Consider the following 17,140-nt stretch of genomic DNA (forward strand, 5'->3'; position numbering starts at 1 on the left):
GTCCGGAAAGGAAGGAGAGGTAACAGAGGAGGAGCTGTCTGAGGAGGAGCTGTCTGAGGAGACTCAGTCTGGAAAGGAAGGAGAGGTAACAGAGGAGGAGCTGTCTGAGGAGGAGCTGTCTGAGGAGACTCAGTCTGGAAAGGAAGGAGAGGTAACAGAGGAGGAGCTGTCTGAGGAGGAGCTGTCTGAGGAGACTCAGTCCGGAAAGGAAGGAGAGGTCAGAGGAGGAGCTGTCTGAGGAGGAGCTGTCTGAGGAGGAGCTGTCCGGAAAGGAAGGAGAGGTAACAGAGGAGGAGCTGTCTGAGGAGGAGCTGTCTGAGGAGACTCAGTCGGAAAGGAAGGAGAGGTAACAGAGGAGGAGCTGTCTGAGGAGGAGCTGTCTGAGGAGACTCAGTCTGGAAAGGAAGGAGAGGTAACAGAGGAGGAGCTGTCTGAGGAGGAGCTGTCTGAGGAGACTCAGTCCGGAAAGGAAGGAGAGGTAACAGAGGAGGAGCTGTCTGAGGAGGAGCTGTCTGAGGAGGAGCTGTCTGAGGAGGAGCTGTCTGAGGAGACTCAGTCCGGAAAGGAAGGAGAGGTAACAGAGGAGGAGCTGTCTGAGGAGGAGCTGTCTGAGGAGACTCAGTCCGGAAAGGAAGGAGAGGTAACAGAGGAGGAGCTGTCTGAGGAGACTCAGTCCGGAAAGGAAGGAGAGGTAACAGAGGAGGAGCTGTCTGAGGAGGAGCTGTCTGAGGAGACTCAGTCCGGAAAGGAAGGAGAGGTAACAGAGGAGGAGCTGTCTGAGGAGGAGCTGTCTGAGGAGGAGCTGTCTGAGGAGGAGCTGTCTGAGGAGGAGCTGTCTGAGGAGGAGCTGTCTGAGGAGGAGCTGTCTGAGGAGACTCAGTCTGGAAAGGAAGGAGAGGTAACAGAGGAGGAGCTGTCTGAGGAGGAGCTGTCTGAGGAGACTCAGTCCGGAAAGGAAGGAGAGGTAACAGAGGAGGAGCTGTCTGAGGAGGAGCTGTCTGAGGAGACTCAGTCCGGAAAGGAAGGAGAGGTAACAGCTGTCTGAGGAGGAGCTGTCTGAGGAGGAGCTGGAGGAGCTGTCTGAGGAGACTCAGTCCGGAAAGGAAGGAGAGGTAACAGAGGAGGAGCTGTCTGAGGAGGAGCTGTCTGAGGAGACTCAGTCCGGAAAGGAAGGAGAGGTAACAGAGGAGGAGCTGTCTGAGGAGACTCAGTCCGGAAAGGAAGGAGAGGTAACAGAGGAGGAGCTGTCTGAGGAGGAGCTGTCTGAGGAGGAGCTGTCTGAGGAGACTCAGTCCGGAAAGGAAGGAGAGGTAACAGAGGAGGAGCTGTCTGAGGAGGAGCTGTCTGAGGAGGAGCTGTCTGAGGAGACTCAGTCCGGAAAGGAAGGAGAGGTAACAGAGGAGGAGCTGTCTGAGGAGGAGCTGTCTGAGGAGACTCAGTCCGGAAAGGAAGGAGAGGTAACAGAGGAGGAGCTGTCTGAGGAGGAGCTGTCTGAGGAGACTCAGTCCGGAAAGGAAGGAGAGGTAACAGAGGAGGAGCTGTCTGAGGAGGAGCTGTCTGAGGAGACTCAGTCCGGAAAGGAAGGAGAGGTAACAGAGGAGGAGCTGTCTGAGGAGGAGCTGTCTGAGGAGGAGCTGTCTGAGGAGACTCAGTCCGGAAAGGAAGGAGAGGTAACAGAGGAGGAACTGTCTGAGGAGGAGCTGTCTGAGGAGGAGCTGTCTGAGGAGACGCAGTCTGGAAAGGAAGGAGAGGTAACAGAGGAGGAGCTGTCTGAGGAGGAGCTGTCTGAGGAGACTCAGTCTGGAAAGGAAGGAGAGGTAACAGAGGAGGAGCTGTCTGAGGAGGAGCTGTCTGAGGAGACTCAGTCTGGAAAGGAAGGAGAGGTAACAGAGGAGGAGCTGTCTGAGGAGGAGCTGTCTGAGGAGACTCAGTCGGAAAGGAAGGAGAGGTAACAGAGGAGGAGCTGTCTGAGGAGGAGCTGTCTGAGGAGACTCAGTCCGGAAAGGAAGGAGAGGTAACAGAGGAGGAGCTGTCTGAGGAGGAGCTGTCTGAGGAGACTCAGTCTGGAAAGGAAGGAGAGGTAACAGAGGAGGAGCTGTCTGAGGAGGAGCTGTCTGAGGAGACTCAGTCCGGAAAGGAAGGAGAGGTAACAGAGGAGGAGCTGTCTGAGGAGGAGCTGTCTGAGGAGACTCAGTCCGGAAAGGAAGGAGAGGTAACAGAGGAGGAGCTGTCTGAGGAGGAGCTGTCTGAGGAGACTCAGTCCGGAAAGGAAGGAGAGGTAACAGAGGAGGAGCTGTCTGAGGAGGAGCTGTCTGAGGAGACTCAGTCCGGAAAGGAAGGAGAGGTAACAGAGGAGGAGCTGTCTGAGGAGGAGCTGTCTGAGGAGACTCAGTCCGGAAAGGAAGGAGAGGTAACAGAGGAGGAACTGTCTGAGGAGGAGCTGTCTGAATGCCAGAGAGAGAAAGAGAGACAAGGTGAGAGAGAGGGTAGAAGAGAGGGAGAAAGACAGAGAGGGAGAAATAGAGGGAGACAGAAAGAGAGATGAGAAAGAGAGAGGGACAGAAAAAACAGGGAGACGAGAGAGAGAGACAGAGAGAGGGATAGAAAAAACAGGGAGACGAGAGAGAGACAGAGAGAGGGTAAGAAAAAACAGGGAGACGAAAGAGAGACAGAGAGAGGGTAAGAATAACAGGGAGAGACGAGAGAGAGACAGAGAGAGGGTAAGAAAAAACAGGGAGAGACGAAAGAGAGACAGAGAGAGGGTAAGAAAAAACGTAGGTGGTAGCATCATGTTTTGGGGGTGCTTTGCTGCAGGAGGGCCTGGTGCACTTCTCAAAATAGATGTCATCATGACGAAGGAAAATTACATGGATATATTGAAGCAAGATCTCAAGACATCACAGTCAGGAAGTTAAAGCTTGGTCGCAAATGAGTCTTCCAAATGGACAATGACCGCAATCATACTTCCAAAGTTGTGGCAAAAAGGACAACAAAGTCAAGGTATTCGAGGGCCATCACAAAGCCCTGACCTCAATCCTATTGAACATTTGTGGGCAGAACTGAAAAAGCGTGTGCAAGCAAGGAGGCCTACCAACCTGACTCAGTTACACCAGCTCTGTCAGGAGGAATGGGCCAAAATTCACCCAATTTATTGTGGGAAGCTTCTGGAAGGCTACCCGAAACGTTTGACCCAAGTTAAACAATTTAAAGGCAATGCTATCAAATACTAATTGAGTGTATGTAAACTTCTGACCCACTGGGAATGTGAAAAAAAAGCTGAAATAAATCATTATCTTGTCACGCTCTGATCATAGAGAGCCTTTTTATTCTCTATTTTGCTTAGGTCGGGGTGTGACTAGGGTGGGTGATCTAGTGTGTTTATTTCTACGTTGGCCTGGTATGGTTTCCAATCAGAAGCAGCTGTTTAGCGTTGTCTCTGATTGGGGATCATATTTAGGCAGCCATTTCCCTACTGTGTTTTGTGGGATCTCGTTTCAGTGCCTGTGAGCACTGCATGAGCGGCACGTGTCGCGTTATTGTTTTTTGTGCGTTTCACTTATCAATAAAATATGTCCAACCGATGTCACGCTGCGCTTTGGTCTGAATGTTCCTAAGACAATCGTGACATATCTCTACTATTATTCTGACATTTCACATTCTTAAAATAAAGTGGTGATCCTAACTGACCTAAAACAGGGATGTTTTTACTAGGATTAAATGTCAGGAATTGTGAAAAACTGAGTTTAAATGTATTTGGCTGAGGTGTATGTAAACTTCCGACTTCAACTTTATGTCTATGTCTTGATAGTGTCATGTTAAAATGGTTGACAGTCCTGTGCCAGTTCCCCCTCTGTTTCAGCCTCCTCCCTTCAGACCAACTGTCAAACACAACTGCCACTTTACATAAACACTGTAGTGAGGGGCGGAGTTACAAATGCCCCCAAAATAAAGAGACCAGACAAGGAATAAGACATTTCAAGTCCCAATGGGGAACTAACTTTAAACTTGTCTTCAAATATTTAAAGCCTGTTTTTAGTTTGGTTCCCCCTTATCCTCAGTTGGTACCCATACTGCACCATACTGTAACATACTGCACCATTATGTAACATACTGCACCATACTGTAACATACTGTAACATACTGCACCATACCCAACATACTACACCATACTGTAACATACTGCACCATACTGTAACATACTGCACCATACTGTAACATACTGTAATATACTGCACCATACTGCACCATACTGCACCATACTGCACCATACTGTAACATACTGTAATATACTGCACCATACTGCACCATACTGTAACATACTGCACCATACTGCACCATACCCAACATACTGCACCATACTGCACCATACTGCACCATACTGTAACATACTGCACCATACTGCACCATACTGCACCATACCCAACATACTGCACCATACTGTAACATACTGTAACATACTGCACCATACTGTAACATACTGTAACATACTGCACCATACTGCACCATACTGTAACATACTGCACCATACTGCACCATACTGTAACATACTGCACCATACTGTAACATACTGCACCATACTGTAACATACTGCACCATACTGCACCATACTGTAACATACTGTAACATACTGCACCATACTGTAACATACTGCACCATGCTGCAGCATACTGTAATATACTGTAACATACTGTAATATACTGCACCATACTGTAACATACTGCACCATGCTGCACCATACTGTAACATACTGCACCATACTGTAACATACTGCACCACACTGTAATATACTGTAACATGCTACACCATACTGTAACATACTGCACCATACTGTAATATACTGTAACATACTGCACCATACTGTAACATACTGCACCATACTGTAACATACTGCACCATACTGTAATATACTGTAACATACTGCACCATACTGCACCATACTGTAACATACTGTAACATACTGCACCATACTGTAACATACTGCACCATACTGTAACATACTGCACCATACTGTAACATACTGTAACATACTGCACCATACTGTAACATACTGCACCATACTGTAACATACTGCACCATACTGTAATATACTGTAACATACTGTAACATACTGCACCATACTGTAATATACTGTAACATACTGTAACATACTGCACCATACTGTAACATACTGCACCAAACTGTAACATACTGCACCATACTGTAATATACTGTAACATACTGTAATATACTGCACCATACTGCACCATACTGTAACATACTGCACCATACTGTAACATACTGCACCATACTGTAATATACTGTAACATACTGCACCATACTGTAACATACTGCACCATACTGTAACATACTGCACCATACTGTAATATACTGTAACATACTGCACCATACTGCACCATACTGCAACATACTGCACCATACTGTAATATACTGTAACATACTGCGCCATACTGTAACATACTGTAATATACTGTAACATACTGTAACATACTGCACCATACTGTAACATACTGTAACATACTGTACCATACTGTAATATACTGTAACATACTGTAACATACTGTAACATACCCTACCATACTGTAACATACTGTAACATACTGCACCATACTGTAATATACTGAACCATACCCAACATACTGCACCATACTGTAACATACTGCACCATACTGTAACATACTGTAACATACTGCACCATACTGTAACATACTGCACCATACCCAACATACTGCACCATACCCCACCATACTGCACCATACCCACCATACTGCACCATACTGTACCATACCCCACAATACTGCACCCTACCCAAACATACTGCACCATACCCCACCATACTGCACCATACTGTAACATACTGTAACATACTGTAATATAATGTACCATACTGCACCATACTGTAACATACTGCACCATACTGTAATATACTGTAACATACTGCACCATACTGTAACATACTGCACCATACTGTAACATACTGCACCATACTGTAATATACTGTAACATACTGCACCATACTGTAACATACTGCGCCATACTGTAATATACTGTAACATACTGCGCCATACTGTAACATACTGTAATATACTGTAAACATACTGTAACATACTGCACCATACTGTAACATACTGCACCATACTGTAATATACTGTAACATACTGTAACATACCCTACCATACTGTAACATACTGTAACATACTGTAACATACTGCACCATACTGTAATATACTGAACCATACCCAACATACTGCACCATACTGAACCATACTGCACCATACTGTAACATACTGCACCATACTGTAACCTACTGCACCATACCCAACATACTGCACCATACCCCACCATACTGCAACATACCCACCATACTGCACCATACTGTACCATACCCCACAATACTGCACCCTACCCAAACATACTGCACCATACCCCACCATACTGTAACATACTGCACCATACCCAACATACTGCACCATACCCCACCATACTGCACCATACCCCACCATACTGCACCACACCCCACCATACTGCACCTACTGTAACATACTGCACCATACCCCACCATACTGCACCCTACCCAAACATACTGCACCACACCCCACCATACTGCACCCTACTGTAACATACTGCACCATACCCCACCATACTGCATCACACCCCATCATACTGCACCATACTGTAACATACTGCACCATACCCCACCATACTGCACCATACCCAAACATACTGCACCATACCCCACCATACTGCACCATACTGTAACATACTGCACCATACCCAACATACTGCACCATACCCAAACATACTGCACCATACCCCACCATACTGCACCCTACCCAAACATACTGCACCATACCCCACCATACTGCACCATACTGTAACATACTGCACCATACCCAACATACTGCACCATACCCCACCATATTGCACCATACTGCACCATACCCCACCATACTGTAACATACTGCACCGTACCCCAACATACTGCACCATACCCCAACATGCCTCATCATACTGTAACATACTGCACCACACCCCACCATACTGCACCATACCTCATCATACCCCACCATACTGCACCATACCCTACCATACTGCACCATACCCCATCATACTGCACCATACCCCATCATACTGCACCATACTGTAACATACTGCACCGTACCCCAACATACTGCACCATACCCCAACATGCCTCATCATACTGTAACATACTGCACCACACCCCACCATACTGCACCATACCTCATCATACCCCACCATACTGTAACATACCCCATCATACTGCACCATACCCCATCATACTGCACCATACCCCATCATACTGCACCATACCCCATCATACCCCACCATACTGCACCATACCCCATCATACTGCACCATACCCCATCATACTGCACCATACCCCACCATACTGCACCATACCCAAACATACTGCACCATACCCCACCATACTGTAACATACTGCACCATACCCCAACATACTGCACCATACCCCACTAAACTGCACCAAACCCCAACATGTCTCATCATACTGCACCATACTGTAACATACTGCACCATACCCACCATACCCCATCATACTGCACCATACCCCACCATACTGCACCATACCCCACCATACTGTAACATACTGCACCATACCCCAACATACTGCACCATACCCTACCATACTGCACCAAACCCCAACATGTCTCATCATACCCCACCATACTGTAACATACCCCACCATACTGCAACATACTGCACCATACCCCACCATACACCAACATACTGCACCATACCCCATCATACTGCACCATACCCCACCATATTGCACCATACCCCAACATAATGCACCATACTGTACCATCCCCAACATACTGTGCCATACTGCACCATACCCCAACATACTGCACCATACTGTACCATAACCAACATACTGTACCATACTGCACCATATCCCAACATACTGCACCATACTGCACCACTCTGCTGTAGGAGCATTAGGTATCCTTGAGCAGAGGAGTAAAATTACAATCATGCCAGTCGGCCTGTTTTTGGTTTGGTTCCTTGTTGTCCTTTGATTGGCACCTGTACTGACAGGCCTGCCAATCACAACACTGGAAGGAGAGAGTCTCTCTCTCTCTGTCTCTGGAGTTGGTTGTGTGAGGGTACTGTGTGTGGTGAGAGGTTGCTGTCCTTTTTTGATCAGAGGAGTGAGAGGAGGAGTGAGAGGAGGGAGGGAGAGGAGGAGTGAGAGGAGGAGGGAGGGAGAGGAGGGAGGCAGAGGAGGGAAGGAGAGGAGGGTGTGAGAAGAGGAGGGAGGAGGAGTGAGGGGAGGAGGGAGGAAAAGGAGGGAGTGAGAGGAGGGAGTGAGAGGAGGGAGCCAGGGAGAGGAGGGAGGGAGAGGAGGAGGAGGAAGGGAGGGAGAGGAGGAGGAGAGGAGGGGTGAGAGGAGGGAGGGGAGGGAGGGGAGGGAGTGAGTGAGGGGAGGGAGGGAGGGGGAGGAGTGAGTGAGAGGAGGGAGGGAGGGAGTGGAGGAGTGAGAGGAGGGAGGGAGAGGAGTGAGGGGAGGAGGGAGGAAGAGGAGGAGTGAAAGGAGGGAGCGAGGGAGAGGAGGGAGGGAGGGAGCGAGGGGAGGGAGGGAGGGAAGGAGAGGAGGGTGTGAGAGGAGGGAGGGAGGTGGAGGGGGTCCGTACTACAGCAGGAGGTGGAGGGGGTCTGTACTACAGCAGGAGGTGGAGGGGGTCTGTGATACAGCAGGAGGTGGAGGGGGTCCGTACTACAGCAGGAGGTGGAGGGGGTCTGTACTACAGCAGGTGGAGGGGTCTGTGATACAGCAGGAGGTGGAGGGGGTCCGTGATACAGCAGGAGGTGGGGGGTGGGGGGGTTCGTGCTACAGCAGGAGGTGGAGGGGGTCTGTACTACAACAGGAGGTGGAGGGGGTCTGTGATACAGCAGGAGGTGGAGGTGGGGGGTTCTACAGCAGGAGGTGGAGGGGGTCTGTGATACAGCAGGAGGTGGAGGGGGGGGTTCTACAGCAGGAGGTGGAGGGGGTCCGTACTACAGCAGGAGGTGGAGGGGTCCGTTCTGCAGCAGGAGGTGGAGGGGGTCCGTACTGCAGCAGGAGGTGGAGGGGGTCCGTGCTACAGCAGTAGGTGGGGGGGGGGGGTTCGTGCTACAGCAGGAGGTGGAGGGGTCTGTACTGCAGCAGGAGGTGGAGGGGGTCCGTGATACAACAGGAGGTGGAGGGTGTCCGTGCTACAGCAGGAGGTGGAGGGGGTCTGTACTACAGCAGGAGGTGGAGGGGGTCTGTGCTACAGCAGGAGGTGGGGGGTCTGTGCTACAGCAGGAGGTGGAGGGGGTCCGTACTACAGCAGGAGGTGGAGGGGGTCCGTTCTACAGCAGGAGGTGGAGGGGTCTGTGATACAGCAGGAGGTGGGGGGTCTGTGCTACAACAGGAGGTAGAGGGGGTCTGTGCTACAGCAGGATGTAGAGGGGGGGGTCCGTGCTACTGCAGGAGGTGGAGGGGTCCGTGCTACAGCAGGAGGTGGAGGGGGGGCTACAGCAGGAGGTGGAGGGGGAGGTCCGTGCTACAGCAGGAGGTGGAGGGGTCCGTGCTACAGCAGGAGGTGGTCTGTGCTACAGCAGGAGGTGGAGGGGTCCGTGCTACAGCAGGAGGTGGAGAGGGGGGTGGGTCCGTGCTACAGCAGGAGGTGGAGGGGGTCCGTGATACAACAGGAGGTGGAGTGGGTCCGTGCTACACTACCGGGCTCGTTCAGAGAGCTGCCGAGGAGGAGGCAGAGACTGGACCGTCTAACCACGACTGACACTGACCCGCCTCCTTTCACCATTGCTGCCACTGCAGAGGAACACCAGGAGGGTGAGGAAATGATCCTATCACAGCCAGCTAAAAGGCTCTGTACACAGTGTCTGTGAAGATGGCTCAGGAAGACCATTCTGCATGGACTGAGGGCAACGAACGGTCTGGTAGGGGGAGGTTGGGACCAGGTTCTTCTCTGAGCGGAGGTTGGCTCTCCCTGTATAAGACTCTCATAGAGAAGGGTATTGCTGATCTACAGTGGAGGATTATTCACAGGGTTATCGCTAACAGATACAGACCATGATCCATCTGTGAGGAGGGGGACTGTTCTGTGGGGAGGGGGTGTCTGTTCTGTGGGGAGGGGGTGTCTGTTCTGTGAGGAGGGGGTGACTGTTCTGTGGGGAGGGGGTGTCTGTTCTGTGAGGAGGGGGTGACTGTTCTGTGGGGAGGGGGTGTCTGTTCTGTGGGGAGAGGGTGTCTGTTCTGTGGGGAGGGGAGGGGGTGTCTGTTCTGTGGGGAGGGTGTCTGTTCTGTGGGGAGGGGGTGTCTGTTCTGTGGGGAGGGGGTGTCTGTTCTGTGGGGGGGTGTCTGTTCTGTGGGGAGGGGGTGTCTGTTCTGTGGGGAGGGGGTGTCTGTTCTGTGGGGAGGGGGTGTCTGTTCTGTGGGGAGGGGGTCTGTTCTGTGGGGAGGGGGTGTCTGTTCTGTGGGGAGGGGGTGTCTGTTCTGTGGGAGGAGGTGTCTGTTCTGTGGGGAGGGGGTGTCTGTTCTGTGGGGAGGGGGTGTCTGTTCTGTGGGGAGGGGGTGTCTGTTCTGTGGGGAGGGGGTGTCTGTTCTGTGGGGAGGGGGTGTCTGTTCTGTGGGGAGGGGGTGTCTGTTCTGTGGGGAGGGGGTGTCTGTTCTGTGGGGAGGGGTGTCTGTTCTGTGGGGAGGGGGTGTCTGTTCTGTGAGGAGGGGGTGACTGTTCTGTGGGGAGGGAGGGGGTGTCTGTTCTGTGGGGAGGGGGTGTCTGTTCTGTGGGGAGGGGGTGTCTATTCTGTGGGGGGGGGTGTCTGTTCTGTGGGGGAGGGGGACTGTTCTGTGGGGAGGGGGTGTCTGTTCTGTGGGGAGGGGGTGACTGTTCTGTGGGGAGGAGGGGGTGTCTGTTCTGTGGGGAGGGGGTGTCTGTTCTGTGGGGAGGGGTGTATATTCTGTGGGGAGGGGTGTCTGTTCTGTGGGGAGGGGAGGGGGTGTCTGTTCTGTGGGGAGGGGGGTGTCTGTTCTGTGGGGAGGGGGGTGTCTGTTCTGTGGGGAGGGGGTGTCTGTTCTGTGAGGAGGGGATGTCTGTTCTGTGAAGGGTGTCTGTTCTGTGGGGAGCGGGTGTCTGTTCCGTGGTGGAGGGGGTGTCTGTTCCGTGGGGAGGGGTTGTCTGTTCTGGGGGAGGGGGTTGTCTGTTCCGTGGTGGAGGGGGTATCTGTTCCGTGGGGAGGGGTTGTCTGTTCCGTGGTGGAGGGGTGTCTGTTCCGTGGGGAGGGGGTGTCTGTTCCGTGGGGGGGGGGGTGTCTGTTCCGTGGGGGAGGGGGTGTCTGTTCCGTGGGGGGGGGGTGTCTGTTCTGTGGGGGAGGGGTGTCTGTTCCGTGGTGGAGGGGTGTCTGTTCTGTGGGGGGGGGGTGACTGTTCTGTGGGGAGGGGTGTCTGTTCTGTGGGGAGGGGGTGTCTGTTCTGTGAGGAGGGGGTGACTGTTCTGTGGAGGGGGTGTCTGTTCTGTGAGGAGGGGGGTGACTGTTCTGTGGGGAGGGGGTGTCTGTTCTGTGAGGAGGGGGTGTCTGTTCTGTGAGGAGGGGGTGACTGTTCTGTGGGGAGGGGGTGACTGTTCTGTGGGGGGGGGGGTGTCTGTTCTGTGGGGAGGGGGTGACTGTTCTGTGGGGAGGGGGTGTCTGTTCTGTGGGGAGGGGGTGTCTGTTCTGTGAGGAGGGGGGTGACTGTTCTGTGGGGAGGGGGTGACTGTTCTTTGGGGAGGGGGTGTCTGTTCTGTGGGGAGGGGGTGTCTGTTCTGTGGGGAGGGGGTGTCTGTTCTGTGGGGAGGGGGTGTCTGTTCTGTGGGGAGGGGGTGTCTGTTCTGTGGGGAGGGGGTGTCTGTTCTGTGGGGAGGGGGTGTCTGTTCTGTGGGGAGGGGGTGTCTGTTCTGTGGGGAGGGGGTGTCTGTTCTGTGGGGAGGGGGTGTCTGTTCTGTGGGGAGGGGGTGTCTGTTCTGTGGGGAGGGGTGTCTGTTCCGTGGGGAGGGGTTGTCTGTTCTGTGAGGGGGAGGGGTGTCTGTTCTGTGGGGAGGGGGTGTCTGTTCTGTGGGGAGGGGTGTCTGTTCTGTGAGGGGAGGTGTCTGTTCTGTGAGGAGGAGGTGTCTGTTCTGTGGGGAGGGGGTGTCTGTTCTGTGAGGAGGAGGTGTCTGTTCTGTGAGGAGGAGGTGTCTGTTCTGTGAGGAGGAGGTGTCTGTTCTGTGAGGAGGAGGTGTCTGTTCTGTGGGGAGTGGGGTGTCTGTTCTGTGGGGAGGGGGTGACTGTTCTGTGGGGAGGGGGTGTCTGTTCTGTGGGGAGGGGGTGTCTGTTCTGTGGGGAGGGGGTGTCTGTTCTGTGGGGAGGGGGTGTCTGTTCTGTGGGGAGGGGGTGTCTGTTCTGTGGGGAGGGGGTGTCTGTTCTGTGGGGAGGGGGTGTCTGTTCTGTGGGGAGGGTGTCTGTTCTGTGGGGAGGGGTGTGTCTGTTCTGTGGGGAGGGGGTGTCTGTTCTGTGGGGAGGGGGGTGTCTGTTCTGTGAGGAGGGGGTGACTGTTCTGTGGGGAGGGGAGGGGGTGTCTGTTCTGTGGGGAGGGGGTGTCTGTTCTGTGGGGAGGGGGTGTCTATTCTGTGGGGAGGGGTGTCTGTTCTGTGGGGAGAGGGGGACTGTTCTGTGGGGAGGGGGTGTCTGTTCTGTGGGGAGGGGTGACTGTTCTGTGGGGAGGAGGGGGTGTCTGTTCTGTGGGGAGGGGGTGTCTGTTCTGTGGGGAGGGGGTGTATATTCTGTGGGGAGGGGTGTCTGTTCTGTGGGGAGGGGGACTGTTCTGTGGGGAGGGGGTGTCTGTTCTGTGGGGGGGGGGTGTCTGTTCTGTGGGGAGGGGGTGTCTGTTCTGTGGGGAGGGGGTGTCTGTTCTGTGAGGAGGGATGTCTGTTCTGTGAAGGGGGTGTCTGTTCTGTGAGGAGCGGGTGTCTGTTCCGTGGTGGAGGGGGTGTCTGTTCCGTGGGGAGGGGTTGTCTGTTCCGTGGGGAGGGGTTGTCTGTTCCGTGGTGGAGGGGGTATCTGTTCCGTGGGGAGGGGTTGTCTGTTCCGTGGTGGAGGGGGTGTCTGTTCCGTGGGGAGGGGGTGTCTGTTCCGTGGGGAGGGGTGTCTGTTCCGTGGGGGAGGGGTGTCTGTTCCGTGGGGAGGGGGTGTCTGTTCTGTGGGGGAGGGGGTGTCTGTTCGTGGTGGAGGGGGTGTCTGTTCTGTGGGGGAGGGGGTGACTGTTCTGTGGGGAGGGGGTGTCTGTTCTGTGGGGAGGGGGTGTCTGTTCTGTGAGGAGGGGGTGACTGTTCTGTGGGGAGGGGGTGTCTGTTCTGTGAGGAGGGGGGTGACTGTTCTGTGGGGAGGGGGGTGTCTGTTCTGTGAGGAGGGGGTGTCTGTTCTGTGAGGAGGGGGGTGACTGTTCTGTGGGGAGGGGTGACTGTTCTGTGGGGGGGGGTGTCTGTTCTGTGGGGAGGGGGTGACTGTTCTGTGGGGAGGGGGTGTCTGTTCTGTGAGGAGGGGGTGTCTGTTCTGTGAGGAGGGGGTGACTGTTCTGTGGGGAGGGGGTGACTGTTCTTTGGGGAGGGGGTGTCTGTTCTGTGGGGAGGGGGTGTCTGTTCTGTGGGGAGGGGGTGTCTGTTCTGTGGGGAGTGGGGGTGTCTGTTCTGTGGGGAGGGGGTGTCTGTTCTGTGGGGGGGGGTGTCTGTTCTGTGGGGAGGGGGTGTCTGTTCTGTGGGGGGGAGGGGGTGTCTGTTCTGTGCGGAGGGGGTGTCTGTTCTGTGGGGAGGGGGTGTCTGTTCTGTGGGGAGGGGGTGTCTGTTCTGTGGGGAGGGGGTGTATGTTCTGTGGGGAGGGGGTGTCTGTTCTGTGGGGAGGGGGTGTCTGTTCTGTGGGGAGGGGGTGTCTGTTCTGTGGGAGGGGTGTCTGTTCTGTGGGGAGGGGTGTCTGTTCTGTGGGGAGGGGGTGTCTGTTCTGTGGGGAGGGGGTGTCTGTTCTGTGGGGGGGGGTGTCTGTTCTGTGGGGAGGGGTGTCTGTTCTGTGGGGAGGGGGTGTCTGTTCTGTGGGGAGGGGGTGTCTGTTCTGTGGGGAGGGGGTGTCTGTTCCGTGGGGGAGGGTTGTCTGTTCTGTGAGGAGGGGGTGTCTGTTCTCTGGGGAGGGGGTGACTGTTCTGTGGGGAGGGGGTGTCTGTTCTGTGAGGAGGAGGTGTCTGTTCTGTGAGGAGGAGGTGTCTGTTCTGTGAGGAGGGAGGTGTCTGTTCTGTGGGGAGGGGGTGTCTGTTCTGTGAGGAGGAGGTGTCTGTTCTGTGGGGAGTGGGGTGTCTGTTCTGTGGGGAGGGGGTGACTGTTCTGTGGGGAGGGGGTGTCTGTTCTGTGGGGAGGGGGTGTCTGTTCTGTGGGGAGGGGGTGTCTGTTCTGTGGGGAGGGGGGTGTCTGTTCTGTGGGGAGGGGGTGTCTGTTCTGTGGGGAGGGGGTGTCTGTTCTGTGGGGAGGGGGTGTCTGTTCTGTGGGGAGGGGGTGTCTGTTCTGTGGGGAGGGGGGTGTCTGTTCTGTGGGGAGGGGGGGGTTATGTTCTGTGGGGAGGGGTGTCTGTTCTGTGGGGAGGGGGGTGTCTGTTCTGTGAGGAGGGGGTGACTGTTCTGTGGGGAGGGGAGGGGGTGTCTGTTCTGTGGGGAGGGGGTGACTGTTCTGTGGGGAGGGGGTGTATGTTCTGTGGGGAGGGGTGTCTGTTCTGTGGGGAGGGGAGGGGGTGTCTGTTCTGTGGGGAGGGGGGGTGTATGTTCTGTGTGGAGGGGTGTCTGTTCTGTGGGGAGGGGGTGTCTGTTCTGTGGGGAGGGGGGTGTCTGTTCTGTGAGGAGGGGGTGTCTGTTCTGTGAGGAGGGGGTGACTGTTCTGTGGGGAGGGGGTGACTGTTCTGTGGGGAGGGGGTGTCTGTTCTGTGGGGAGGGGGTGTCTGTTCTGTGGGGAGGGGGTGTCTGTTCTGTGGGGAGGGGGTGTCTGTTCTGTGGGGAGGGGGTGTCTGTTCTGTGAGGAGGGGGTGTCTGTTCTGTGGGGAGGGGGTGTCTGTTCTGTGGGGAGGGGGGGGAGGGGGTGTCTGTTCTGTGGGGAGGGGGTGTCTGTTCTGTGGGGAGGGGTGTCTGTTCTGTTGGGGGAGGGGGTGTCTGTTCTGTGGGGAGGGGGTGTATGTTCTGTGGGGAGGGGTGTCTGTTCTGTGGGGAGGGGGTTGTCTGTTCTGTGGGGAGGGGGTGTCTGTTCTGTGGGGAGGGGGTGTCTGTTCTGTGGGGAGGGGGTGTCTGTTCTGTGGGGAGGGGGTGTCTGTTCTGTGGGGAGGGGGTGTCTGTTCTGTGGGGAGGGGGTGTCTGTTCTGTGGGGAGGGGGTGTATGTTCTGTGGGGAGGGGGTGTCTGTTCTGTGGGGAGGGGGTGTCTGTTCTGTGGGGAGGGGGTGTCTGTTCCGTGGGGGAGGGGTTGTCTGTTCTGTGAGGAGGGGGTGTCTGTTCTGTGGGGAGGGGGTGTCTGTTCTGTGGGGAGGGGGTGTCTGTTCTGTGAGGAGGAGGTGTCTGTTCTGTGAGGAGGAGGTGTCTGTTCCGTGGGGGAGGGGGTGTCTGTTCCGTGGGGGAGGGGTGTCTGTTCTGTGGGGGGTGTTGGGGCAGACCAGAATGGCAGTGTGGAAGACCAGGAAACATGAGATGCAGGGGGAGGGGCTACGGAGCTCAGAGCTGTGCTGCTGGGCCTGGTTCCGCCTCGGCTGATACTGAACCATCCATATGGGGGAGGCTGGGGAACCATCTGGGGGACTTTGTAGTGATGTGGGGCGTCAGAGGGGCTCTACATACCCCGGACGAGGAGGGGGCTTGGTTCTAACTTTGTAGTGGTGTGGGCGTCAGAGGGGGCTCTATATACCCCGGACGAGGAGGGGGCTTCGTTCTAACTTTGTAGTGGTGTGGGGCGTCAGAGGGGGCTCTACATACCCCGGACGAAGAGGGGGCTTGGTTCTAACTTTGTAGTGGCGTGGGGCGTCAGAGGGGGCTCTACATACCCCGGACGAGGAGGGGGCTTGGTTCTAACTTTGTAGTGGTGTGGGGTGTCAGAGGGGGCTCTATATACCCCGGACGAGGAGGAGGGCTTGGTTCTAACTTTGTAGTGGTGTGGGGCGTCAGAGGGGCTCTATATATCCCGGACGAGGAGGGGGCTTGGTTCTAACTTTGTAGTGGTGTGGGGCGTCAGAGGGGGCTCTACATACCCCGGACGAGGAGGGGGCTTGGTTCTAACTTTCTAGTGGTGTGGGGGCGTCAGAGGGGCTCTACATACCCCGGACGAGGAGGGGGCTTGGTTCTAACTTTCTAGTGGTGTGGGGCGTCAGAGGGGCTCTACATACCCCGGACGAGGAGGGGGGGCTTGGTTCTAACTTTCTAGTCTGTTAAAGTGAAGTGGGGTTTGTAACTGTTAGACTAATAAAGGAATAATGTAATAAAACCCCCCCTCTCTCTCTCTGAGCCTGCTGTGGGCTCCATGGGGTTCACCTTAGCACTGCTCTCCAATCAGCCTGATTAGGCCTTGATTCTGGCTGCTGCCTGTCTGTTTAATGAGCATCCTCCAGCTTCCCTGTTGCTGCAGACACCTTGTTACACAACTACACACACACACACACACACACACACACACACACACACACACACACACACACACACACACACACACACACACACACACACACACACACACACACACACACACACACACACACACACACACACACACACACACACACACACACACACACACTCCTAACACGATGTGCTCCAGGCACCTTCTCAGCACTACACAAGTAAACACACACACTGTACCTCACTACACACACAAACACACCCCCACACACAGACACACACACACACTGTACCTCTCTACACAGACACACACACTGTACCTCTCTACACAGACACACACCAGCCACAACACGGGCAGAAGCTAGCAGCAGCAGCTAACACCCGCCTACACCAGAACAGGCTGACGAGTAGATCAGTGGGAATAGATCCTCCACACCGTTATTCCTTATGTGAAACATATGTCCAGGAAACACACA

At 54.5% G+C, this 17,140-nt stretch overlaps 1 pseudogene; it reads right to left on the minus strand.

The window, feature by feature from the left end:
* Window positions 1–17,140, minus strand: part of LOC124042224 — a 41,293-nt pseudogene that overhangs the window by 16,622 nt on the left and 7,531 nt on the right.

This window comes from Oncorhynchus gorbuscha, linkage group LG08 (assembly GCF_021184085.1).
Source record: "Oncorhynchus gorbuscha isolate QuinsamMale2020 ecotype Even-year linkage group LG08, OgorEven_v1.0, whole genome shotgun sequence".
Classification (NCBI taxonomy): Eukaryota; Metazoa; Chordata; class Actinopteri; order Salmoniformes; family Salmonidae; genus Oncorhynchus; species Oncorhynchus gorbuscha.